Source organism: Nannospalax galili, unplaced genomic scaffold, assembly GCF_000622305.1.
Source record: "Nannospalax galili isolate Female #2095 unplaced genomic scaffold, S.galili_v1.0 scaffold999, whole genome shotgun sequence".
In the NCBI taxonomy this organism is placed as follows: domain Eukaryota; kingdom Metazoa; phylum Chordata; class Mammalia; order Rodentia; family Spalacidae; genus Nannospalax; species Nannospalax galili.
Window position 1 is genome coordinate 3142027 of NW_008344824.1, and position 26836 is coordinate 3168862.

General features: G+C 36.8%; 1 long non-coding RNA gene across 6 annotated transcripts in view; it reads right to left on the minus strand.

Moving 5' to 3' along the window:
• The window catches only part of Dph6, a 207851-nt gene extending 182842 nt beyond the window's left edge, over positions 1–25009 (minus strand). For 4 of the 6 annotated variants that reach the window (XR_003850786.1, XR_001872620.2, XR_003850787.1 and 1 more), the window contains exons 1-3: positions 24921–25009; positions 22040–22134; positions 17599–17792 (exon numbers count right to left, since the gene is read on the minus strand). This is a non-coding gene — a long non-coding RNA (diphthamine biosynthesis 6). Of the gene's footprint in view, positions 1–7453; positions 7504–8544; positions 8552–17598; positions 17793–22039; positions 22135–24920 lie in introns of those variants that run through there. The other 2 variants (XR_001872623.2, XR_001872622.2) reach the window with 2 other exon arrangements.
• Positions 25010–26836: the final 1827 nt, after the last annotated feature.

A 26836-nucleotide genomic window follows, 5' to 3' on the forward strand; every position in this document is an offset into this window, starting at 1 on the left:
TATCACATATTTTATATATTTTTATTTGTTCTCATAGAAGACAAGAGAAAATACATTCACATTTTGCAGACAGAATGACTGAGTTCCAGATGAGTAGAGTTCAACACTATCTATTCTAGCCTATAATTCTATGGAGTCTCATAAGAAAAAATAAATGTGGTACAACCACAACCTTTCAAGTTACTTATAACCTTTAAATAAAATAAATAAATAAATAAACTCAGTATAATGGTCTCTAGTTCCATCCATTTACCTGCAAAGTTCATCTTTTCTTACTGCTGAGTAGAATTACATTGCGTAAATGTACCACATTTTCATTATCTACTTGTCAGTTGAGGGACATTTGTTTCCATTTCTTAGCTATTGTGAAAAGAGCAGCAACAAACATGGATATACAGGTATCTCTACAGTAGGATAAGTCCATTGGGTATATGCCAAGGAATGATATAACCAAAACATATGGTAGATTCATTTTTCATTTTTTGAGAATTCTCTACACTGCTTTCCAAAGCTTACATTTCTGCCAGCAGTGAATGAGCACTCCCCATTCTCCACATCCTCACCAGCATTTGGTGTCTTTTGTTCTCTTGATCGTCGCCAGGCTGACTGGGGTAAGATAAAATCTTAAAGTGGTTTTTATCTGCATTTCTTTAATTACTAAGAATGTTGAGCACTTTTTAGGGTTATTCTTTGCCATTTTTATTTTGTTTCGGAACGTTTTGTTCAGGTCTATAGCCCATCTTTTTATTGAGTCATTTATTTTCTTGTTTCTCTGTTTTCTGAGTTCTTTGTACAGTCTAGACATTAATCCTCTGTCAAATGTGTAGCTGGTAAGGATTTTCTCCCACTCAGTGGGTTTCTTCTTCCCTTCCTATGTTGTTTCTTTTGCTGTACAGAAGCTTTGCAACTTAACAAGGTCCCACTTGCTGACTGTTGACCTGAATGCCTGAGCAGCTGATTGCAGATAACAGCACCAATCCTTTATATGTGAGTATATATCCTGATGTAACACCAGGAGCCAGGAAAATGGAAACAAATAGGTAAAAGAAAAGAAAGAACCAGAAAGAGGGGGATAGTAGGGAATAGATGTTATCAGGGGGGAGGTGGGGAAAGTGGGAGTGTTCAGCTGGGAGGGCAGGAGGGAGAGAAATGCAGGGGGTCAAGGTAGGGGAGGAGAAAATTCAAGAGAGGGGGGGATGGTGGGAGGTAGGTGTTATTGGAGGGAGGGTGGAGGTAATGGTAGTCTTAGAAATGGGGAGAGAGTAGAGAGGTCGGAGGGTAGGGAAAGAGTAGAGATGAATGGATCCTGGGGGACTAGGAAGCCAGAGGGAGATGAGTTGCCTCCAGAACCCCCTGAGAAATACACATACGGTGCCTGAACATTAGTACATATGTACACCTGGGGGCTGTATGGCAATGAACACAGTGCCAGACACTTCCTTCAAGTGGTCATAGTAGTCCAAGAGACTTTCAAAATAACACAGGCTACTGCCAGAGCTCTTGGTTATCTCCTAAAACTGGAAGATAAGACCCTACTGCTGAAGACAGGACATACTTCAGATCAGAACTTGGAGCAACAGAGCAGGAACCAACCTGGAAGCCTTATGCCTGAAGTTTAGCTCTCATAGCTCTAGAGGACACTATACAAGCTCCTAAGGGAGAAAAATCATCCAGTGGTACAACTCAGCCCTAAAGCCTAATAACGATAACGACTAGCACAGCAAACTACCTCTATTGGTGCAGTAGTGGCACTGCTATTTGAGGGGTAATCAATAGCTATCTAATAGGACTTAAAGCCCTCTCAATGGGAGTCAACTCATTGGTGACACTGTAAACACAGCCAAATACACATGGCCGGAGAGGTCATAGATCCTACAGAAAACCCTCTCTCTGCCATATCTCTAGACAAATGAAATTTCTTACCATATGCTAAATATGGATCCTCACATTTATAGACAAGCATACCGTACACCACTCATCAAAGAAACTTCTTTTTGCAAAAGGTGGAGGCTATTGCAGAATTCCACAACTGGTCATACACAGAGAACATGCATCTGAGATATGCTCAGTTCTAGGTGACATAGCTATAGTTGAGTCTCTACACTTAAGGTTCTTGGAACATAGCGGAATGGGGGTAGGAGAAAACTAGTGCATCCCTCAACTTTCACCAGTAAATTCTTACAATAGATTGCAATGCACACAGAAGGCCACAACTGGTTTTGTTTTAAAGAATAAGAAACTGCAGAGTGTGTGTCCCTGGATAGGATTCCTATATTAAACCTCACCCACCCATAGCTCAGGGACCATTGCAGAAGAGGGGGCAGAAAGTTGTAAGAGCTAGGGCTGGTTCATGAACATAGGAAAGCAGAGGCTTTCAGGACACTGGATGCTTGCACATGTGAACTTGTGGCAATGGTAGCATTGAGCACAGGACCCATGCCAACTCAATCAGACAAGGGCCCGGAGCATAGCCAGGGAAATGGGCAGCAGGCTGTTCCTAGTCTGGGAATTGTTGGAGATTGATTACTACTGGGTAAGGGAGAAGAGACCTTACTTATGATCTCTAAATAGGCTGACTATACTCCAGTGGATGAATTTGTACCTAAGGACATGTGGGTACAAATGCTTGACTGGTTAAGACAATATTATGGCAGAATACATGAGGTGGAGGGGGCATGATTGGGGAGGGTGTCTAAATTTGATTAAGAATTGTCATATGAAATGTAGAAAAGCTTCATAAAAACATTAAAAAAAAAACCTCACAAGGTATTTTAGAGTAGCTTTATATGTCAAAATAGATTATGTACTACAAAGATAGTCAAAATGTAATATGAGAGTTCAGCCCAGAAAGATGCTACAATGGAGGAGAATCAAATAAGCTATCAAGAATGTGACATGTGGGGGCTGGAGAGATGGCTCAGCAGTTAAGAGCACTGGATGCTCTTGCAGCAGAGGACCTGGGTTCAGTTCCCAGCCTCTACATGGCGGCTAACAATACTTTATAACTCCAGTTCCAGGAGAATCTGATACCCTCTTTTAATTTATGCCTGCAATGGGTAAGTGAACCCCTGGCGTGCAATGCCCCAGAAGGTCAGGAGTGTTGGATCCCCTGGCACTGGAGTTACAGATGGTTCTTAGCTGCCATGTGGGTGCACATTCGAATCCGGATGCTCTTAACCACTGAGCCATCTCTCCAGAGTCATAAATAAAATAGTTTTTAAAAAACAATATGACATGCAAAGACAGAGTCGGAAAGAAGAGATTAGTTCTGACTAATACCTACCACTGTGCACTATAGACTATGTGGGTTCAGATAATTATATAACATAAGAGGAACATAAATTCCATATAAGTAAATTTCATCTAAGTAAATATAAAAGATAATTTGAAGCTGGGCATGGTGGCACATGCCTGCAATCCCAGAACTTGGGAGGCAGAGGCAGGGAGATCTCCATGAGTTCGAAGGCCAGCCTGGTCTACATAGTGAGTTCCAGGTCATCTGGGGCTACAGGGAGACTTTGTCTCAAAAACAACAACAACAACAAAAAAAAAAAACCATGATAATTTGAAATTATATTGCAGAGATCCTAATCAATCAAGGTAGCAAGGATGATTTTCACTGAAGAGACATATGTGATTAGATCTACATGAAAAAATGAAACTCATGGGAGTTTGTAGGATAAATTATAAAGGGTAAAGATGGGAGAGACACAACATACACACCAAAAAAAAAAAGCAGAAGCAGGGAATAAACTTACTAAACCCAGTTTCATATGATGCCCAAACGCTAAAGAACCTTCATAATTTGCTTAATTTAACTTTGAATAACTTTTATTCAAATTTAATTGTATATCTGAAATTTGAATTGTATATATACATGGGATGTTATCATGTTAAATTATATTATTACCAAACATTTTGCTTCCTTTATTGAACTCACATGCTATTTCTAAGAAATAAAAATAAAAATGTTTGATAAATATTTCATATATTTCTAAGAAGATATTATTAAAATTCAATTAAAAGAACTATGAAGATCAAAAGTTACTAAAATTAACTTCAGCAAATGAACCCAGAATGATATGAAGCATCTTGTAAACCATCCTATTCAAGATTAAGGGAAAAACAGAATGTTATAAAATTTAAAATCACAATATATTTAAAAAAAACAGAGCTACATAACTAAGATTATCAATATTATCCAGTAAAAACTATGTAAGTTAGTCATGGGATTGCCCGTTTAGCATATATCTTATATAGATTCTCTGATAGTATTTAATTACTATCATTAAGCCTTATTAATCCCTCTTCAAGTCCAATCTGTACTTTTAAAAAAATATTTATTATTTTTATTTTATGTATATGTGTGTATTGCCTGCATGAAGGTTAATGCACTTGTGTCATATAATGCCCATGAAGGACAGAAGAGACTGTTGGATCCCCTGGAACTGGAGTTACAGACAGCTGTTAGCTGCCATACGGGTGCTGGGATTCGAACCCAGGACTTCTGCAAGAACAGCCAGCGTTCTTAACTGCTAAGCCATCTCTTTGCCCCCCCCCACTCTGTACTTTTATCATTGCTACTCCCACAGTTAGCATCTTCATAACCTTTCAGCTAGCCTAGCATTTTAGTTTTCAATGTGAACTTATCTACCAGTTGCACTTCTCTAATTCATTTTTTTGTATTATCACTAGTTCAACCTGATGCCTGGAGTTCCTTGGAACTCATGATTAGATGTCATTCTTGTAGAACTCCTTCAGTGTAATGGCTTTGAATCCTATTTGACTATAAGAATACGTTTAACACTAAGAAATATATATACGCATATACACACACATAAAGAATAGAACCATACACATATTATGTATATGTGCATATGAAATATAGTGCTACAAGAGAAGAACTAAACAACGCACAAATAAAGGGAAGAAGTCAAATAAGTCCTGTTTGCAAATAACATATTACATATAGACAAAAGCAGTTAGCACCTGAAGCCTGTTAGAACTGAGAAATTCAGTAATGTTACAGGAAACAAAAATTGATATAATAAACAGTATGATTTTTATACAATAAGAATATTTCTGAGTAAAGAAAGAAATCCCATTCACAATAGCTTTAATATATACTTAGCAGTAAATTTAATCAAGGAAGTAAAGGACTTTTAAGATGAAAACTGTAAAGACTGATAAGAAATTTAAGAGTATACAAATAAAAAATGGAAGGGACTCTCATATACATGGATTACAAAAAGTATTACTTTCAAAAGTGTGTATTACATAAAGGAAATATTTATATTCAATGAAATTCCCATCAAATTACCAGTTATATTCTTCACAAAAATAAAAATTCAAAACTTCAGAAGCATACCACACTCTGGGTAACCATGGCAATCTTCAGCATAAAGGCTAAAGCTGGAGGCATCATTAATTCTTGATCGCAACATACATTACATAGTAACTCAAACACAATTTGTAGTATCATTAAAAAATACCATGAAGACCAATGTAAAAAAAGGCATCTTAGCAACAAACCCATATACCTCTAGTGTACTGATTCTTGACAAAGGCACCAAAAGCATATACTGAAGATAGAACAGACAGCCTCTTCAATAATGGTACTGGAAAATAGAATAGCCACATGCAGAAGATTAAACATGACCCTTAGCGCTTGCCTAGACAATATGTAACTCAAAATGGATCAAGCACAAAAGTTTAAGACCTGCAACCATGAAGCTGTTAGAAGATAACATAGGGTAACATTACAGGCAATGATGCTAATAAAAACATAAGAAACAAAATAAAAAAGACAAATGGAGATTACATCAAACTATAAGATTAATACACAGCAAAAGAAGTTACAAAAGTAAAGCAACATCTAGAATGAGAGAAAATATTGTCAATAGATCAGCTGACAAAGGGTTATTATCTAGTATGCATAAGAAACTCAAAAATTAATCAAACAATCCAACTTAAAAAGTAACTGTTCTAGATACTTCTGAGAAGAAATAAAAATTTTAGCAAATATGTTAAAAAAATTCAGTATCATTAACTATCAGAGAAATGTAGGTTAATAAACTATGATATAAAGTGTACTCAAATTAAAATTTCTATTATAAAAAATGCTGGTGAAGATTTGGTGTCCTAGTTTGTTCTTCATTGCTGTGACAAAATACTCTGATCAATACCAACTTAGGGAGGAAAGGGTTTATTTAGCTTACATATCCTGGGTCATAGTTCATCTGGGAGCCCAAGGTAGGAACTCAGGGCAGGAACCTGGAGGCAGGAGGTGGAGCACAGGCCATGGAGGAATGCTGCTTACTGGCTTGCTCCCCTGGCTCCAGCTCAGCCTGCTTTCTTATGCAACACAGGCCCACCTGCCCAGGGGTGGCACTACCCACAGTGGGCTGGGCCCTCCCACATCGCTCACCAAGACAATGCCCCTCAGACATGGCCACAGGCCAGTCCAATAGAAGCAATTCCCCAACTGAGGCTCGCTCAACCCAGTTGTGTCAAGTTGACATGAAAGCTATCTAGCACATATGAAGAAAAGGAGACTCAGACATTATTGGTGAGAATGCAAATTAGTACAGATACTACAAAGTATATAGAGGTTACTTACATAAATAAAAGTAGTTGGACCTGTGAAGCAGGTTTGCAATCCCAGTTATTCAGGAGGCTGAGGCAGGAGGGCTGCAAGTTCAAGTCCTACATCAGCTACAAAGTGAATTCAAAGCCAGCCTGTTCAGTTTAGTGAAGCTCTATCTCAAAATAAAAAGGGAAGGCAGGGCTTATATAAATGATAGGTTACTTATTCAGCATGAGTGAGGCTCTGGGTTCAACCTCCAGCAAGGAACAGAATGTAAATAGAACTATCCTAACCATTCCATGTGTATCTCCAATGAAAACTCTCCAGAAATATTCTAAACAATGAATTAATGTATTAATGTCTGTTAAGGAGAAAAAAAAGTGAACTACAATGTCCTTTTGATCATTCTATACTTTCTCACATCAGCATAGAATTAGTCTCTATTAAGTCCTCCCTCATCAAAGAAAATCCAACTCTAAATATTTATGTATAATATTGCTTCTTTTATAATTGTATTATCACTTTTTTTCTGATTGATGATGTTCCAAATTTTCAAATAAGAGCCAACATAAAAAGACCTTTCATGGGCTAGAGTACATACTGCTCTCGCAGAGGATTCAAGTTCAGCTGCAGCACTTGAGTTGAGTTCACAACCACCTGTAACTCCAGCTCCATGCATACCTTACTCGTGCACATACCCCATATGGACATGCACACACATATATAATCAAAAAGAAAATAAATATTTTTGAAAGATAATTTTAAAATCTATGATAATTTTATGTGGCCATTAATAAAGTTGTAAGCTTAAAAAGTAATTTAAGGACAACAATAAATAAATAAAGCAAATTTATACTCACCAATCTTAGTTATGTGCTCTTAGCCATTTAACTGAGACTGAACAGGACAAACTATATCTACAAAAGAAGTAAAAGACCAGAAGAAACACACAGCTAGCCTCTTAGATGACACAACTTCAGGAGCAGGCATCCAAAAAAAGGTTTCTTTGAAAATAAATGGCTACACATTCAGAAAAAAAGGCATAAAAACATCAGTGGGACAGATGCTAAGGCTGAAAAGCATAAAGAAAGAAATGCAGGGATAAAAATGTCAATTGATAAATTTACAGAGTATCACTGGATTAGGGAAAAGAATACACAGGTACATAAACAGTATACAGAAACAATCAGTAATACCAAGTGGAGACAGTTTGAGGTTGAGGAGACAGAATGAGCTTGTCAAAAGCAGAGTGCTATTTTGGAGCTTTAGGAGAAACCTGTGAATGAAGATTCTAGACTTGTGATAAAGCAAGGAAGCTCTGACAAATGAGATACGGGGTTACCTCCTAAACAGATTTCCCATCATGTGTTTCCTCATACATGTCTGACTGCATCATCTAAAGGGGCCAAACACTACACAGCCTCAACAAAAGCTGCACCTGAGGGCAAACTGACACTGGCCTGCGTTGTGCCAACCCTTCCTGTTTATAAAGTACAGAGTCAACACTAGAAAAGTAGCTACTACTTACTATGCCAAAGGACCATGTTTAATGTCCAATATCTTGGAGATTCACAGGGCCTGAGACAAGCTGTACAGTGCTGAGAATCCAGGAGCAATCTCTACAGGCCTGAGTCTGTTGAATTTGAACTAGTCTGGGTTTTCCCTGCAAATCTTAAGGCCATATTTTAATTTTTCACACTTCAAACCCTCTGGATTCACCTCAAAGTCTCTTAACACATTCGTATTTTCCCACAGAAATCTGAAGTGAAAAGAGATTCACAACATAGTTTTTTATACAAAAGCAGGTTTTCTAAAGTGAAATACTCAAAGTATCTGAAAAAGTACCTGCAAAGCATTTTTATAAAAATACTCTGTAGCTGGAAATCATTCTTAGTACATATAGTGGTTACACTGCCAAAATGGATAAGCTACCTTAATTTAAAACCCTTCAGCTAAGCTAATCCCCTAAAGATTCCGGACAGAAAAACAACAGCAACAAAAAATCAACTTACCACTGGTTTCACATTATATAATGATGCAGTATTTTTGGCTCAAATGCATTAGATAAGCCACTAAATAAAAAATAATTTGATAATTTTTTGGCAGAGCTAAGGTTTTCAACAATTCTTTAGTCTATGATCCTGAATATGCTAGAAACTTTAGTAGGCACTAATAATATAGAAACAGAAGAGCTCTGAGCATGTCGTTGAAAGTCTCAGAGACCAGCAGGAAAGAGAGCCAAATAAATGATCACAATAACAGAGAATCAAAATAAAAGAATAGACAAGTTACCTGAAAGACACAGAAATAAGAAAAATAAGAAGATTTCAGAGGATGAATAAGGTGTTCTTCTGGAAAATAAAGAAGGAAGAATCCATAAAAACACACAGGTTAATGACTTGGGGAAAAATAACAACAATCTTAGATTGATTTGATCCCAGAGGCTTGTTTGGGAACTAGTAAGATAGTAAAGGCATCTTAAAATGTTTTCTTGTCAGGCTTCTTAACAGGATCCTACTAAAGCAGGCTGTAGTCAACTATTCCATCAGGGAGCAAAGTGACAGAAGAACTTGATGGAGCACAAGAGCTCCACTCATTAGGAGACTCCTGCATAATAGAGATGGAAAAGCACATGGTAAGAATGAAGTCAGAGGGTCAGATTTCAGACATCTAATGGTAGTTAGGGGAGCTAAAAAAAAAAAGCACCAGTCTGGTAGTGGGGCCCAGGTTTTGACTTAAGTGATGGGGTAAATGATGATACTTTCACTAAGAAGGGAATATGGAAACTGAAAAAAGTTTGTACAGGAACATAATGAGTTTGTTTTCAACTTACTAAGTTTCCCACAGATTATTAAGTTAAAGAAATTATAAGAAACTGAATTATGAAGATCCCAGATTATAAACTCATGGCTGTGGATCCAATGGTCAATATTTTAGGAAGGGAGAGACAAAGGAAGAAAGGAAAGAAGGAAGGAGGAAAACAAGGAAGAAATGCAGGAAACTAGTAAAGAATCATCTAAGGCCGTCTATAAATGAATACACAGATGGAACCTGTTAATTTTCAGGAAACCTCCTTTCTACCCTTCTACCAGCAACAGCCTGATTTATATCGAAGGTCCATCATTTCCTCACTCCAGGAAAATATTAATGGGATTTAATTATCATTTCTCCACCTCTCACTCCAGAAATGCTAGATCTAGAGCTGCCTGATTAAATTAAATCAACTTCCAGAAATAGTAACCGGCTTGAGGGTACATCAGGTCAAAGAAGAGTAATGAAACATAGCTGGACGTTTTCTCTGTGCTGTGTAAGATGACTAGAACTTTCCCTAGAGGATTAGAACCAGAAAGACCCTAACTGGGAGCAAAGCTCTAATAAAAGGGTGAACAGTCAACAGAAAAGAGGGGCTACGAGAGAAGCACAACACAAACAACACACTGGACTTGATTATCTAATTTGCTCCTGTATCTTGTTAAACTTACTTTTATATTAGTTTCAATAAATTATATTTTATTTAAAACTGATTGAATAGTACTTTCTGTCCCTGATAATCAACAAATTCTTACCAGTACAGAGAAGGTAATGTGGCAACTTATATTTCTAAAAACGTTAAATTAAAATTGAGGACTTTTTTTTTTACAAAACATTAATCATTTATTTATAAGCCTTCTTTCAACAGTAAATATTTCACTTTTTTAAGAAGAAAAAAGTAGGGGCTGTAGAGATGGCTCAGCAGTTAAGAACACTGGCTGTTCTTGCAGAAGACCTGGGTTCGAATCCCAGCACCCACATGGCAGCTAACAACTGTCCATAACTCCAGGGGATCCAACAGCCTCTTCTGTCCTCCACAGGCATTGCATGACATGGGTGCACTTACCTACATGCAGGCAAAACATGTATACACATAAAATAAAAATAATAAAATATATTTTTAAAAAAGAAAAAAGTATTCATTAATTGGTACATTTAAATTACACATGTATATTAGAAAATTTGAAGCCAGTACCAAGTTGAGATGCCTAGTCAGAAAAGAAAGACAAGAAAAGTACGAATGGTTAGAGGAGGAAGACTGAAATTAGACATTCAAGTTAGGAAAGCATGTTACATACATTCTACTATAATGGAGCTAACACTGTTTTGTGGTTCCTGAGATTCTATTAAAATAAAAGCAAAGGTGCAATCTCTCTTATCAAGAACAGAAGGGAGCCATCAGAGCTAGAAGATCTTAATTACTTTCTTGAATCAGAAAGCAGATGAAGGGATAACTGAATGATGACTGATGAACCAGCAGAGAAAGCATAATCTACTATGGGTGGAAGAAAAAGTGGCCAAGGGAAGCAGGCAGATCACACTATCCTAAGCTGCAGGTTCACAAGGATGAACCCTAAGGCTGACAAAACTAAATTCAACATATTCTGTCAGCTTTTCTCTCTCCTTGTTCTAATATGAATATACAATCAAGACATTTAAGAAAACCCTACAACATGGAAGATAACAAGGGAAAAGACCCAAAGAAAATATATACTCGAGAGAGCAAAATATATAACATATATTTTAAGAACTGTGTAAGGGAGGAATGTTGCTTCTAAACCAAAAGAAAACATTCTTTACAAAAGAAAAAAAAAAGAATGATCAATGGTCAATGAATAGAGAGAGTTCTTATTAGAAACACAATTGCTAAAAATAAAAAAAAAATAGATCCATCAACAAGAAAGTAAAAGAGATTTCAAATGAACTCTAAAAGACACAAAGGACTTGAGTACTGAGTTTAGATCTCTAGCAACTAGGGAAAAAGTCAGATATAGTGGCTTTCCTATAGTCCTAGTGAGGGGAGGCAGAGAAAGGAGGATCGATCACTGGAGAGTGCTAGGTAGCTAGTCTATCCAATCTGTGAGCTCTAGGCAGTAAGAGGGGTTCTGTTTCAAAGAATAAGATAGAGAAGGTATTGAGGAAGACATCCAATAAACTCTGGTCTCTATGTGAACTAGTAAATACACACACAGACACAGACACAGACACAGACACAGACACACACACACACACACACACACACACACACACACAAAACAACCCTACTAAAACAGAAGGCTAATGCAGGATTAGAAGTTCAAAGCCAACCTGGTCTACAAAGGGAGACCCAGGGGTTGGCACTAGATGGAGTACTAGAGACTGATTGTTGCTGGATGAGGGAGAGTATAACTTGAATAAGATCACTAGATGGGCTGACTAGACTCCAGTGGACTCATTTACACGGAAGGATATTTGGGTACAAATGCCTGAATGAATACTACTTAATATGTATGGCAGAAATTCATGACATTCAGTGGGGAGGTAGGGGAGGCACGGATGGGGGAGGGGGGTCTAAATTTAATTAAGAACTATTGTATGAAATTATAAAAGCTCAATAAAAAATATATATATGAAACAAAACATGAAAAGTGTTTGAAGAAAGAGAAATCAGATAGATTTAATCTACAAGTTCTAATTTCCATCCTGTTAGTACTAAAAAGTAAGCAGGGAGGTGGGAGGACAAAGAAAATAAAAAGAGCAAATTATCAAATAAATAATAAAAGCAGATTTCCAGAGTCATCCTTACACTGGCATTCTCTTAGTTCTGCCATTTTTTTTTCTATCAAATTTGACATCAAGTATTTCCCTTCAAAAAAAAGACAAAAGGCTATCAAATTTCTAGGTCTGCTTCTGGTAGGTAACCAAGAGCAATGGAAATAGCCAGTACTGCTTGATGGTCTATGGGAACCTTGTGGTCAACAACTCCAGAAGAGGAAGTCCATTCCTGGCACTGGGCTTTTCATTTGCTAGCCTGTGGTGTCAGGTAGAGACACCGAATTCCCATTCAATACAGTAACTACATTTATAATCTTTATATTGTATATGTATATATATTTAAGGTGATTCTATAGTAGTAGCTTTCCATATAACTTTTCGAAAGGCCTTTAGTGTTAGTTATCCCTTTCCACATTCCTTCTTCTACTCTGCATTCTCATTTACAACTCAGTTCAACCTTTCCTATTCCATATTCTCCTTCCCCGCTTTACATCACTGCATTCTATCTTCCCTTCCATGAAACTTTCCACCCCCATGGCCTTTACTAGTTTCCTGACCTCTAAGGTTTTACCTATTGAAATACACATATCTAAAGATTCAAAGTCAACATCCATTTATGAGAGAGGACATGTGACGTTTGTCTTCCAGTTCCATTCATTTACCTGCGAGTTTCATAACTTCATTTTTCTTAACAGCTAAATAATATTCCATTGTGTAAAGTACCATCCTTTCATTATTCATTCATTAGTTGATGGCCATCTAGGTTGCTTCCATTTCCTGGCTACTACAAATAATGCAGCAATGAACATGGATGAGCAGGTAGCTCTGTCATAGGATATAGTCTTTTGAGTACATGCTCAAGCATGGTATGACTACATCATGTGGTAGATCTAGTTCTAGCTTTCTGAGGACTCTCCACACTGTTTTCCACAGTAGATGCAGCAGTTTGCATTCTCACCACTTTTGAATAAGTGTTCCCTTTTCCCCATATCCTCACTAGCATTTGTCATGGCTTGTGTTTTGGCTCTTAGCCATTCTGAGTGAGGTAGGATGAAATATCAAAGTAGTCTTAATTTATACTTTCCTGATAGCTAAAGATGTTGAATATGTAAGAAAATATTTTCTAAATCATTTGCATTTCATCTTTTGAGATTAGTATTTCACCCCAATTTTTCATTGGGCTGGCTTCTTTGATATTACGATCCTGTTGTTAAAGAAATTCCATAGAACAATCAAGGAGAAATAAGGTGACACCGACCTCAAAGCTTCCTCTCTACTGGATAGATTGCACAATGCTGGAAGGTGCTATGTATGCACATGATACCAACAGAGAAAAGTAATCATCATCCTTACCCAGCTACAATAACAATATTGGGAGCTAAAATAACAACTGGCCTGGCAAGATATGCCCATTAGTGCAATAGTGGCACAAAAGTTAAAGGAGTAACCAACCATTTTGTGACTGGATTTAAGAGCACTTCACAAGAGGGAGGCCCTAAATGGTACACATATCATATGCTCTCCTCCCAAGGCTTAGGGATCACTGTGGAAGAGGGGGCAGGAAAACCATAAAAGTCAAAGGTGGTAGATGAATAAAAGAAATCATGTTGTTTAGACACAATAGGGCAGCTGCACATATGATTTCACAGCACTTGTGACAGCATGCCCAGGATCTATACAAGTTCAAGCCAGATAACCCAGCATGGAAGGAGGGAAGTAGGCAAGAAGCTCCAGCCCTACCTGAGGAACTATTAGCAACTGATAGCTGCTGGAAAAACAACAGTCAGTTTTCTTTAAGTATGTGAGCCTGGGTAGGCACACCAGGCTCCAGGGGATGGACCCACACTGAAGAGCATTTGAGGACACAATTTCGTCTCAATAGGCCTTAAAAATAAAATAATAGAGGACATGAAGTCAGGAAGGTATAGTAAGGTGGGAGGGGAGATGGGGGGGAGGGTCTGAGCATGATCAAAATATATTGGATGAAATTCTCAAAGAATCTGTATAAATAAAAATTTCTAGGATTCATAGTTACACATCTCTCCATGCAAGTGAAAAAAACTTATCTTCTGCCAGTCATCCTAGACTCCATTCTATTAGGGCCAACACAGACTAACTAAACCACTCCTGATCAGATTGCTATAGTCAGAAGAATGTCATGTGTGGGTTTTCACCTAGATTATATGCCTGCCTTGGATCAGGGATAACCTCGCAGAGACATGTTCTGAGAGTCAGTTTTGGAATAGAATCAGGAAAGGTATTCTTCAGTGTTCAACACAGCAAATATTGTGAGTTTTTAGTATACAAAATACAAACCTCCAATGATAAAGATTAACAGAAGAGAAACAAGTCATCTTTTAAAGGGGGAGACAAAAACACCAGCTTTCTGTTAGAGCATCATAAATAATCCTTCAGTGACTTGGGGAAAAAAAAAAAAAACTTTTATCAGAAAAATTCAAATTCAGCTAATGTATCAATAGAACATGTGGGCAAAAAGGAACTATTTCCCAAGTGTGAGGATTTGAAAGAAACTCTGATGAGGAAGTTTCCTAAAGATGGATTCCACTGAAACAGGGGAGAGGAAAAAACATTACCTCTAGAATAAATACCTACAAATCAGTAGAGAAAGAAAATATGATATTCCTTAAATATGCTTTCTATAGAAATATGATGCTTATGTGCATATTTTAGTATCTATTACCCAGTTTACAAGCCTTAACAGAAAACTTACACAGAATTCAAAAGTATTATTTTCAGAAAATAGAGGTTACACCAAATTAAACTAGGAATGAATCAGTTACATTTCAATGTTTAAGAAATTGTATAGAATACAAGACTATTCACAAAAGACCAATATTTTACAAACAGCTTAATATATGTATATCTGTCATATTCATTTAGTATTCTATGGACTATAATGGATTATTACCTTTCTGATAGTTTTCATGACTTCTACCAAAATAGGAAAAAGATAAGTCTAAACTTCAAGAGTTTTATTAAAACTTCCTAAGTCTTTTTTATGAAATTCTAAGTCTTTCCAACTTAAATAAATTGAATTCTTTGCAAAATGAAGCATGCCATAGACAAAGCTTAGCTCTCATGTTTGGAGAGGATAAAAAACTATGAAAACAAAAGACTGTCTTACATGTAAAAGTTACAGACTTGTAAGCTGTTATAAATTTTTTAAATGAAAATAAGTCTAACTGCCTTGAATACTTCATTAATATTCAAAGGATTAAAAATATAGTTCTATCCTTTTTTCTTAGAACAAGTGGAGAAGGACTTGAAAAATTATAGCTTTTCTAGATTAGGGTGTTTTTCCCATAATTACTCAATTATTCATTAGACTATGTAAGACCTCTACTGGAATCTTTGTACCAGGGTTTCATAAATGGATTTAACTCTAAAAGCCTTGCTATATAATCTATCTCATAAAAGCAATATATTTCTGATATTTATGTCTTTAAAGTATCCTATAGTAAAATTAATATTTCTGCACAGGAAAAGAAGGAACTATTTAGTCCCAGACAACTTGATAACATCTCTTTCAACTATAGTTATAATTATCATGTATGAAATTCCAAAGCTGAAATTGTCAAGATTTAACATTAGCATTAATTTATGTCATAACTGACGGTTACTATAAAGATAATGGCAAAGCATCCATTTCTCCAAAGACAGCATGGATCGAAAGGGAAATTTCTTCTTAATTACTACTAATCTGCTCACTTTTAATTAAATTGATTAGTAATTTATTATCGTCCCTCTCTTGGAAGGCTGTTATTATCACAGAGCTTCTCCAAAGTTACCACATTTGTAATTTTTTAAGCAATCCAATTATTTTAGTGTAAGTTCTACCATTTTGTAATATTGGTTTATGATTAAATTTTAATATCCAGCTTCTATATATTTTAGAAAGTAAATTTTGAAATACAAGTTTTCTGTTCAGTCTTTTACATCTTGAACTGAGCAATGTCAACAGCACCATTCTGGAGAGACAGCCACTGGCAGAAGGACTCGCAACCTTTCTCATTTGATAATCACAGCAGTTGTCACTGACAAGTGCTTCCCCGTGACAGCCTCTCAAAAGTCTCTATATCTCATACTACCTAAGGAGACTACATATTTTCCTGTTTCTTTTAAAAACAAACATGATCCAACATACAAAATGCAAACTATTTTAATTAAGCAAATTTTAAAAGTACTTAGGTACTTGATATATTTTAAATCAAAATCATTAATTGATACAAAGCTTTTATTAATATCAAATTGAAAGTACAGGAGTGATCTAAGAATAGGAAATGTTCATGACAAAATTTCTGAAAAGGCTGAATATCCCTAAAGAATGAAGACATGCAAAGCAGTGTCCTTTGGTAAGGGAATTTTCCTTTCTTTTCACTGTGAAACATTAAGACATCCAGTACACACTAACCCAAGTTTCCTATTTTGTAAATATGCCTTATGTGAGCTGAGTATCACCAGCTGAATAAGTATTTGTATTTAAGAATACCAAACTATCAATAGGTGGCTATCAATGAGAATAAAAAGATAGTTGCTCAATATAAATAATCTCCTTTAATTAACATTTACTGAGTATAGTATCTACTAGATCCCCACACATCTCTGCTAAATTTTGTATACTGAAATTAACAGTGAATGCATGATGGGCAATAGAATAACATATAGAAAGGCACAAGTATTTAATTCATACTTTTGCAAATTCAATCGGAGCTCAGTCTCTGACTTCCTTAGTAGTGGTCTGCCTAAACTATACTTCACCTGAAAGGTTTCACTATCACGTGTATCACCAGTGCCCTGGCTATTCCCTGCTCACACCTTCACCATGCTTCACTCTTTTTCACAATACTCTTCAACATTAATCATAATATTTATTAGCTTACTCTTCCACTAGAAAAGTATGATCTAAAGAAACAAGGCTTCATGTGATTTGTTTAGTACTCATGCAAAAACATATTTGTAAGCCAAGTGTGTTGGCACACTTCTTTTATCCCAGGACTCAGGAAGCAGAGGCAGGAGGATATCTGTGAGTTCTAGGCCAGCCTGGTGTACTGATCTACATAGTGAGTTCCAGGGCAGGTGTGGCTACAGGGGAGACCCTGTCTCAAAAAGAAAAACAAAAAACAACAAACTATACGTATGTGTTAAAGAAAAAAAGGTTGAATGGCTATTTTTTTTCTAGTCTCCTGAGGAAAAGAAAACTTAAATATTATTTGCCAAGCCTAGAAGTCAATCACTATCAAAAATCTAATTTTTGTATATTCTTTAATATAAACCATACTAAAAGGATTTTTGTTATCTACTCCACAAAAGACAAAATATCCATTCACAAAACAGTTGGACAACAGTTGCAAATTATTTAATATTAAATAATTCAGTAAACAAGATTTACAAAATTCAAAAAATATGTAATTAGCTACTCGGCATACCTTAACAAGTTTCAAAAGCTCGTAGAGATCTTCAACCTCGTCACCTTCACATTTGGTATACACTCGTCCTGTATCCAAGCTCCTTCCTCTTATGGTTCTGCGGTAGAGGGGAAGAGCCATTGCTTCTGCATACAGGTCAATGGCATGATGACCCACTGTCTGATACATGTAGCTATCCAGTTCATCGGACCCCACTGAAATAGTTAGAAAAAAAAAATCATAAAGGCAGAAAAGAAGTAGACTTTAAGAAGTAGGTTTTACTTCTTCAAACTAAGCTTCTGAACTTACATTGCCCTGTCTTTTAAAGTGAAATAAAAGATAGGAATTACACATTTGGCCAGAGTTAAATTCAGGTGGGATCAGCTCTAATCATCTGCACTGCTGTTTACCAACAAAACTACATATAAAATTGTAACACTATATACAACATTTAAAGAGAACAATGTAGCCAATAAATTTTGATTAGTTTATTCAATTACAGATTTTAATTATATAAGTGGTTTATTCAAATCATTTGTGGTTATTCACAAAGACATCTAGATTTGTAATAAAAACTTTTCTTAATTGACTATTCAGTAAGTGATAAATATTTGTCAGAAAAAAGTAGAGGTGCTTGGTATATATTATATTCAGTACTTTAACAAAACATGTAAATTCAGTATTTGTTAGTGTAACTAAAAATGTGTTTGGAAACATGATAAGTTAATCAATAATACAATCACTGGGTGACACAAGATTCCCCAAATATTATAAGTAAAACTTTTTTTAAAAAATGGGTTATAATCCATCATATGGTAAAATAAATAAACTCAGAAATATGCTGAGCTTTCAATCATAACTATTGTTTAAAAAGGAATCACGAATATATACAGATTGTCTGCAAAAGCATTTATCACAGCACTATTTGTATTAGATCAGGAACTACAGCATATTCACATAATGAAATGTGATACAGCCTTTGATGCAACTGTTAAGAGCATGTCCCAAAATGTATTCTTCAGATTCCAAATTTCAAACGTTATAAATATAATGGTTAAAAAACCATTACATGGCAAATAAGTTTTTGACATCTGTAGGTAAATAATGCTAAGTAGATGTCCTCGTTGCAGTTTTTCCTAAGCTAATATGCTTTCAGTCCTCCAACAAGACAATACAGTAGTAATTATCTCTTGAGTTTATCCAGATTGCTTATATTTCATAGAAGTATTTGTGTTCAAAAGAAGATATGTGAGAAATGACATGGAGAATAATATTCAATGCCATGGAAAATGTTTACAATATGTTAAATTAGAAAATAATTGTTTACTTGGGCTAGAGAGATGGTTTAGCCATTAAAGGCTCAGGATCACAATTTAAAGATCAAAAAATAACGGATTACAAAATAATTTGTTTGACAGATGTACAAGTGCATGCGTGTGTATGTTTTATGTTCAGCAGGTCAAGGTTTTCCTCTAAAATGAAAAAATGCCCTATTGATGGGAATAAATAATAGAGTTAACTATTCTTTAACAATCAAAACCATTACCATATGCCATTTCATTATCAATCATGAGATTTCTGACCTCCACAGCAGATTGGCTTCCTACAGAATGGTACTCTTTATTATAAATCAGTCTATTTCTCATCACAGTATTTAATACTGATTTAGCCAAGGTCAGCCCAAGTATTTTCACCCTTCCCTCCTATGAAAGTAAAACTGAATCTTTAAATGTATTAATGCTAAGAGATATTGATGCAATCAAATCAATTAATTCAAAGAAACTTGAGTTATATAGTAAGAAACATCCTGAAATTGGCATAATAACTAAGCATTGTAATGGATTCAAAACCCAATAAATTGTAGTTAAGGCTCCATGTAGTCCTTACCACAATGTAATCTTATGAGTGGAAGGTATACAGCAACAACTGGTACAAGAGCAAATAAAACCAAGACTCCACTGTTACCCAAAGCATTTCAATTAACATACCACAAAGTTCCTACTACAAATTTAAAGAGAGGGTTTGTGAATTTTATGACAAGTACACATTATCCCCATTGATGGGAATAAATTATTTTCCACAGTGCGTACTAAAACCTAATGTGGTGAAAACATTCTAAAAACAATGTTGTAAATACATTCTAACTAGCTTAGAATGCAATGGAATCGGCTCTGCCAGTCATTCTTCATTGAGGCGCCTTGCAATATATTTAAGGGAAAAGAAATCATTCAACAATTCCAATTTCCTGCTGACTTTAAATCAATATTAGCAAACCATCTCCATCTACCGATCCGCAGAAATCTAATCTTTTCTATACCAACTACATAGTTTCAGTTGACTTTTTCAGCTTTTTAGTTCATAATATTCTAATTTTATTTACTATTGAATTACTCATCAGTAGATAATATTCTATTAAGTGTCATTATTCTATTAATAAATATAATTTTAAAATATACTTGCATGTTATTTTACTGTTCTGCCAGCAAAATGAACAAATGGAAGATTATATAATAATGATTTCATGCAAGATAAATGTAATAATTCATGCGGAAAAGCTGAAAGCAAGATACCAATTAAAAGAGGGAAATTAAGTGATAGATACACTATATGCCCTAGAAACATTTTTTTTTTTTTTTTTTTTTTAAGTACTAAGATTTCTCTAGATAAAGACTCACTTGCCTGACTAGAAGCAAGGCTTAGGGAGTTTCTTCACTTTGTAACAAACACTAGACCTTGAAAGATTTGCTGCTTCATTTACAACACAGAGGCCACAGCCATCATCTGAAAGACTTTTCTTTCTTTTTAAAAATTAGAACTAGAAGGTTATTAGCATAAAGTCTTCACTTTTAAAAATCTGTTTCTTTCATCAGCAGAATCCTGGTATAAAATCTCAAGAGTATACATTTGCCGTGAGTCTTTGTAAGTTCTACCTCTTCCTATCAAATACTTCCAATTTTCATCTTTCAGTATGACTTCCAAAATTACGTGGGTGTCTATCACAGAAGAAAAAAAGTTCAAATATATGACTGACATAACTGGCCATTATTCCACGCTAATTTAAATAAGTTCAATATTTACTGGTCCACCAAGAAACTGAGTGAACTCCCACTACAGGCACAGCTTCCAAGAGCTGTGAAGCACTGACAGGAAAGTATGAGATATGATATCTCCTCTTAAAAGGCTTATACTCTATTAGAGGATATAAAGAAAAGAGAAAATAAATAGCAATCACAAAATAATTGCTTTTTATTAAAGTGTGGATGTGTTTATTTGAAAATTTAAAATTACAGCACACTGGAAACCTGAGGAAAGTAAAGGAAGAAGGGGGTGGAGAGAGGAAGGGAGGATGAGAAATAACGTTAGATTCTGATTCAACTCAATTTATAATCCTATAACTTCACAATAGGAATTATGGTTAATATTTTCACAAACACTACTCATTTAATTCACCCTGAAATAACACTAGAGCAAAAGCATAGAGCTTAGAAAAAAGTTAAAGAGAGGGTAAAAGATCTGACTAGAATACCCATGGAGAAAAGGAACAAGACAGAAATAGGTCAGTTCTAATTTTTTCTCCCTTACATTGGCAGTGATATCAGCATAGCAAAGAATATAAAGAAAAACTGGTTAAAAAAAAAAAAAAGAAAAAAGAAACATTCATTTTTATAAAGTTCTAACAGGAAATTTCATTGGAGAAAAAAAATTGAAAAAAATGGAGTCAACATGAGATTTGTGGGTTATCTGTTGATGTTTTTTACCATAAATACCTTGAAAGTGCTCTCTCAAGCTTTGTGTTTCACTTACATGTAAGACAGTTAAATGATATCTTTTCAATGGTAAAATTCATATATTATGCACTAAGAATACACAACTCATCAGATTGCTTCTTACCTACTTGAACATTGCCTGCAACTTTTAATATTTTCTTTTTATTTTATGTGTATGAGTGTATTGCCTGCATGTAGGTAGGTGTACCCATGTCCTACAGTGCCCACAGACATCAGAAGAGAGCATCAGATCCCCTGGAACTGGAGTTACAGACAGCTGTTAGCTGCCATGTGGGTGCTTGGAGCAGAACCCAGGTGCTCTGCAAGAGCAGCCAGTGCTCTTAAGCACTGAGGCATCTCTTCAGCCTACAACTCTTGGAGATATGAGTTGGCAGCAAATTCTAAAGTGAGAGAGCTTATATTTATGTTCTAAATGTTTCTGCTAGCTATTTTATTTTGGAGAAAATAAAATCATTAATTAATTAGTTAATAGTGTCTCTCGCAGCTGATCTGAATATTAAAGGTTATGTGTGTGAAAACATCTAATGTCAAGTTTCATGCAGAATTTTGTATCTAATATGGCTAACAGTCAAAGGTTTTTGGTTTGTTTGTTTTCCCCACTTTCCCTGCTGCACAAAACAATAAAGCCTGCTTTCAGTCATTTGGAAAGCTTTCCAAAAAAGTTGTTTGCTCACCTCGCTTTTCATCTGGTCTTAGATTTGCTAAAGCAACAATTTGATGCCCCGCAGCAATGCACTGCATCATGTTATAACAGCTGTCCTTCCCACCACTGAAAAACAAATCATAGAGAGACATGTCAGGTCACTGACTATCATTTAGCACAGAATCACTAGACATCAGAATTGAACACACTGTTTATTAGCTTTTCTGGCTACATGAGAGACTGTTTCACAACTACAAACCATAAAATACAATTAATTTGTAAATCAGAAGCAAACTGAGCACAGGAATCTGAATGTCTAAGGCTGCTATTTCTAGGAACCTACAAAACTATGTGCATTTATAATACAGACTCTCTAAACAAAATATGATATTTGTGATAGGGGTTTTACTTAACATAAGTGTGTTATGCAAATAAAAAATTATTCAAAATGATATCCCAGCTTAACACATATGTCATGTTCCTTAGATGAAATTCCCTAATTAAAAAAAAAAAAAATTCTAGGGCTGCAGAGGTGATTCAGTGGTTAAGGGCACTGGCTGCTCTTGCAGAAGACCCGGGTTTGATTTCCAGAACTCATATAGCAGCTAACAACCATCCGTAACTCCAGTTCCAGGGAATTCATAGCCCTCTTTTGACCTCTATGGGCATTACAGTACACAGGTACACTTACCTACATGCAGGCAATACACACATACACAATAAATAAATAAATAAATAAATAAATAAATAAATAAATACTATTTTTTTTAAAAATCTGTTCTAACTACATAAAACCCAACTATTGACTATTAACATCCACTAAAGTATGAAATTACAAATTTGAGTCCAAATCGTATGACAGACTTTGATATACTTGATTCCAAATTCTATGCAGATGAAAATCAAAATGCTGATAGACACCAATCAAGTGAAGCCATACTTCAGCCACCACAGTCTCAACAATTTCACTGTAGAGCCTATCAAGAGACAGAAGATGCAAAGGCAAAAGAAAGTATTAACGAGCCCATGATCCCTGTCTTTACATTCAGATTTTCTCCTAAGTAGGTCTTCAGAACTACCTCTATTAGACCCTATTGCTCTATTTCCTCCAAGAAAGAATAAACTAATTTTATTAAATATTAAAGACTGAAGGATTGAACATCCACAGTCATAAGTTAGCTATAAAGTTTAAAATATACCCACATCTTTGGTATGGTTGTGTTCTGTAGAAGACTAACGGGCTAAGAACTAAAAGCTTTCCAGGGCAAACAATCTTGAAAATGCTGATTACCTTTCTCTTAGAACTCCATAAACAGCTAAGTACAGTCAGCTTACCACTGGCCCTCCCTATCTGTGAATTTCATATCCGTGGATTCAACTAACTACAAATGAAAGAATTTAGGGAGGAGGGGAAGCACAGTTACTGAGCATGTAGATTATTTGCTTAACAGTACAATAGAATAACTATTATAATAGCATTTTATGCCAGGCATGGTGGTGCATGCCTTTAATTCTAGCACTCAGGGGGCAGAAGCAGGCAGATCTCTGTGAGATGAAGGTCAGCATGGTCTACATAGAGTTCCAGGCCAGTAGCGGCTACAGGGAGACCCTGTTTCAGAAAGACCAAAATAAATAAATATATAATAAATAAATAAAAATATTTTATTCAACAGGTATTCTGTTATCTAAAGACGGCTTAAAGTATATTTGAGGATACATATGGGTTCTATATATCATTTTATACAGAAGACTTTGCAAATAAGATTTTGGTATCCATAGAGGGTCCTGAAATCAGTATCCTACAGATAATAGGACATGACTGTTTGTGAGGTGTGTCCCACAGAAAAACAAGTTTAGTTACTCAATGGTTTGGGTTTATGTTTCAGAATAATTTAAAATAGTCAGCCTAGATAAATCTTCAAGCTAACATTCAACAATAAAAGTCAAAGGGACTTGCTTATGTGTTAGTACAATAGTATACTTGTTCTAAAGATATGTAAGAAACTCATTTTATCCCCCAAATACACAAGTATCCCATGTTTTACACACACACACACACACACACACACACACACACACACAGAGTACATACACACTACAAAAAGTTTAAATGTATTTCCATGTTACAAAAAATTATATATAATTTAGATCTGTAAAATACATTTAAGCGTGTATATTTATGTTGTGGATTCGTATCTCCTAACATATAGCTCTTAAACATTTAGTAACAATTTTCAAACATTTTTATTCAGATTATAGTGGTTTTGGGTTAACGACCGTGTGTGGACTTCTAAATACGGTAAATTACTACTGGTTTCAAACTCCTTTTAGAATAAGGCTTACATCGTTGCCTACCGGTAACCAAAGCAAGACAACTAGATCTAGGGTAAAGCTAGCACAGTACCAACTCCACCAGGAGAGACATCCCTTGTCAATACTCCCCGTTCCAAAGCAGAATACATGGCAAGAGCAAACCATGGCCATCCTGCTAAGCTAGGCTGTGGGATGGGAGCCGGCAAGACTAGCACCCTGGAAAAGGACATCTGAGACCCCAAGATGAATGAAACTGGTGAGAAAACGGCGGGACGTTTTAGCCAAATGGAGTTAAACAGTGCCTCTCCACAGTCTAGCAGAGCGATTAAAGGTCCAACAGGCGTGGTTAAGCCGCCCCCGTGGTAGACCCAGACTATAGCACTTTGCCTTGCCCAGTGATACCACAGGAGACTAACGCACAGAGCCCATGGCGAAAGCTGGAGGGCCGGATGCGGCCCAAAAGCCCCGCCTCTTCCTGTGGCCCCGGGGCATAGCTGACGCGCCACGCGGCTGCAGCAGACACCACTTGCTCTGCTCCGGCTGCAGAGGAGTCGCCCTGCCTGGCCCAAGAGGCGGGAGGCGGCTCCGCGCCACGTTACCTGATCAGGGCCGCTACCCTCATGCTGGGTTCAATGCGCCTGCGTGCTGTGGGTTAGAGCCGCAGGGCCCCGTGGACACGGGCGTGACGAGCACGGGGCCTCGCCTGGGTGTCCACGCCACTGCCTGTCAAGCACCACGGCTGCTGCCGCTTTGGTGCCTTCCGAGACATCCCAGAGCTGAGCGTACACCGTCTCGATGCATACTCCCTGAAGCATGGCCATTCTGGTCCAGAAAGATGCACACACAAAAATTAGATTCAGGCATAGTCTAACCACCTAAGTAAGGGCACTGAAGCTGTCAGAGGAAGGGCAAGGGATGCGTCACCCAGCCTGAGAGCCCTGGGTTTGTGCCGGTGAGTTGTTAAAAATCACGTGAGCTATTTGGAATGTTGCCTGGGGAAAGAGGCTGGGCCTCTCATCTTTCTTCAGCTACCCCGAGAAACTATTAACACCTGAACACTTTAAACCTTTAAACTTACACCATTTGAACCTGTGAGGCCCTGCTATGAAAAGGGCTCAATTGTAGTAATTCTGTAATGTGAGACTGGCCCTAGACCTAGGCCACTTGTTTTATATTTTGGGGTTTTTTTTTCAAGTTTCCATAATTCTTTTAAGAACACTTTTGGGGTCTCCAATAGTTGTCAGAAAAGTGCTGTAATAAATGAATTTCCAATTAAATATTGCATACAGTGGAAGCTATTGCTCATGAGATGCACATTGAGTGAGGTGGCTCTCCTTCAGATGACCATCTCTCTGTCTGGAAGCTCCTTTGTCATACACGGGGCATGTCTTTTGTGTCCAGTTGCACTGGTGAAGAGTGGGGACTGGGAAAGAATTTCTCCTAAAAGTCCTGGGACAGAGGGTACTGCAGGTATGAATATGATTGAAATACATTTATTATATGCAATTAATATACACTAATAAAACTTTTTCATTCTTTTTTAGCAATATGTATTTATATATTATTGTTGTGCCTCATCCACTGGACCCCAAAAAGACCACCGAGAACCCAACACACCAAAATGCAAAAGCAAAGGTTTATGGTTTATTCGGGCTTAAGTGTGGGCTCTCAGACCTCACCAACTCAACGGATCTGTGCTAAGAGCCCAGAGTAAGGGAGAGTGGAGACTTTTTTAGGTTTTAAACAAAGTGGGGGGGATACCGAAGATACATTTTGGTTGGTTCAAGGAGCCGGTGTGTGCCAACATAATTTTAAACCGATTGGATGTATAAGATGTAGCCCTGGAAGTTTCTTATTGGTAGGCGCTATTCTCAGGGCTGTGGAATGTGCTGACTGTTACCTGTGGGGCCAGGAGTCTCCATTTTTACCTTATAGGGCAGTTTTTATGCGTGGACTTGCTTAACCTATAGTTTCCTGGAAGGGGGTGGGGAATAGCAGGCTGGGGTCAGGGCATGCCAGGGTATGTCTAGGCATGTCTAAAGCAGCAGCCAAGCATTTTACAGAAGCTAAAAGAGCAATTAGTGGGGTGGGTCTGGAGGGATTGGGGGGTAACGGGTGAATGAAGAGGGTCTCAGGACTCTACATTCTCCCCTTGTCTTGTAACTGGGGAACCCAATCATGGGTTCTGGTCGGCCAGCTCACAGGTATCTGGGGGGATCGTGCTAAGGGGCATATAGACTTGTTGCCTCTGAACCATAAGTTGGATGGTGCCTAACCTGTCCTTCATGAACTGTACTAATCTATTGAGGATGTGTGGCCCAAAGGTGAGTATTAAAAATAAAACTGTAAGGGGACCTAAGAGAGTGGAGATGAGGGTTGTCAACCAGGGAGATTGGTTGAACCAGGACTCAAACCATCACTGTCTGGCCTCTCGTTCTAGTCTCCTCTGTTCCAACCCTTCTGTTATTTTGGCCATGTTATCCTTTATTAATCCTGAGTGGTGCCTATAAAAACA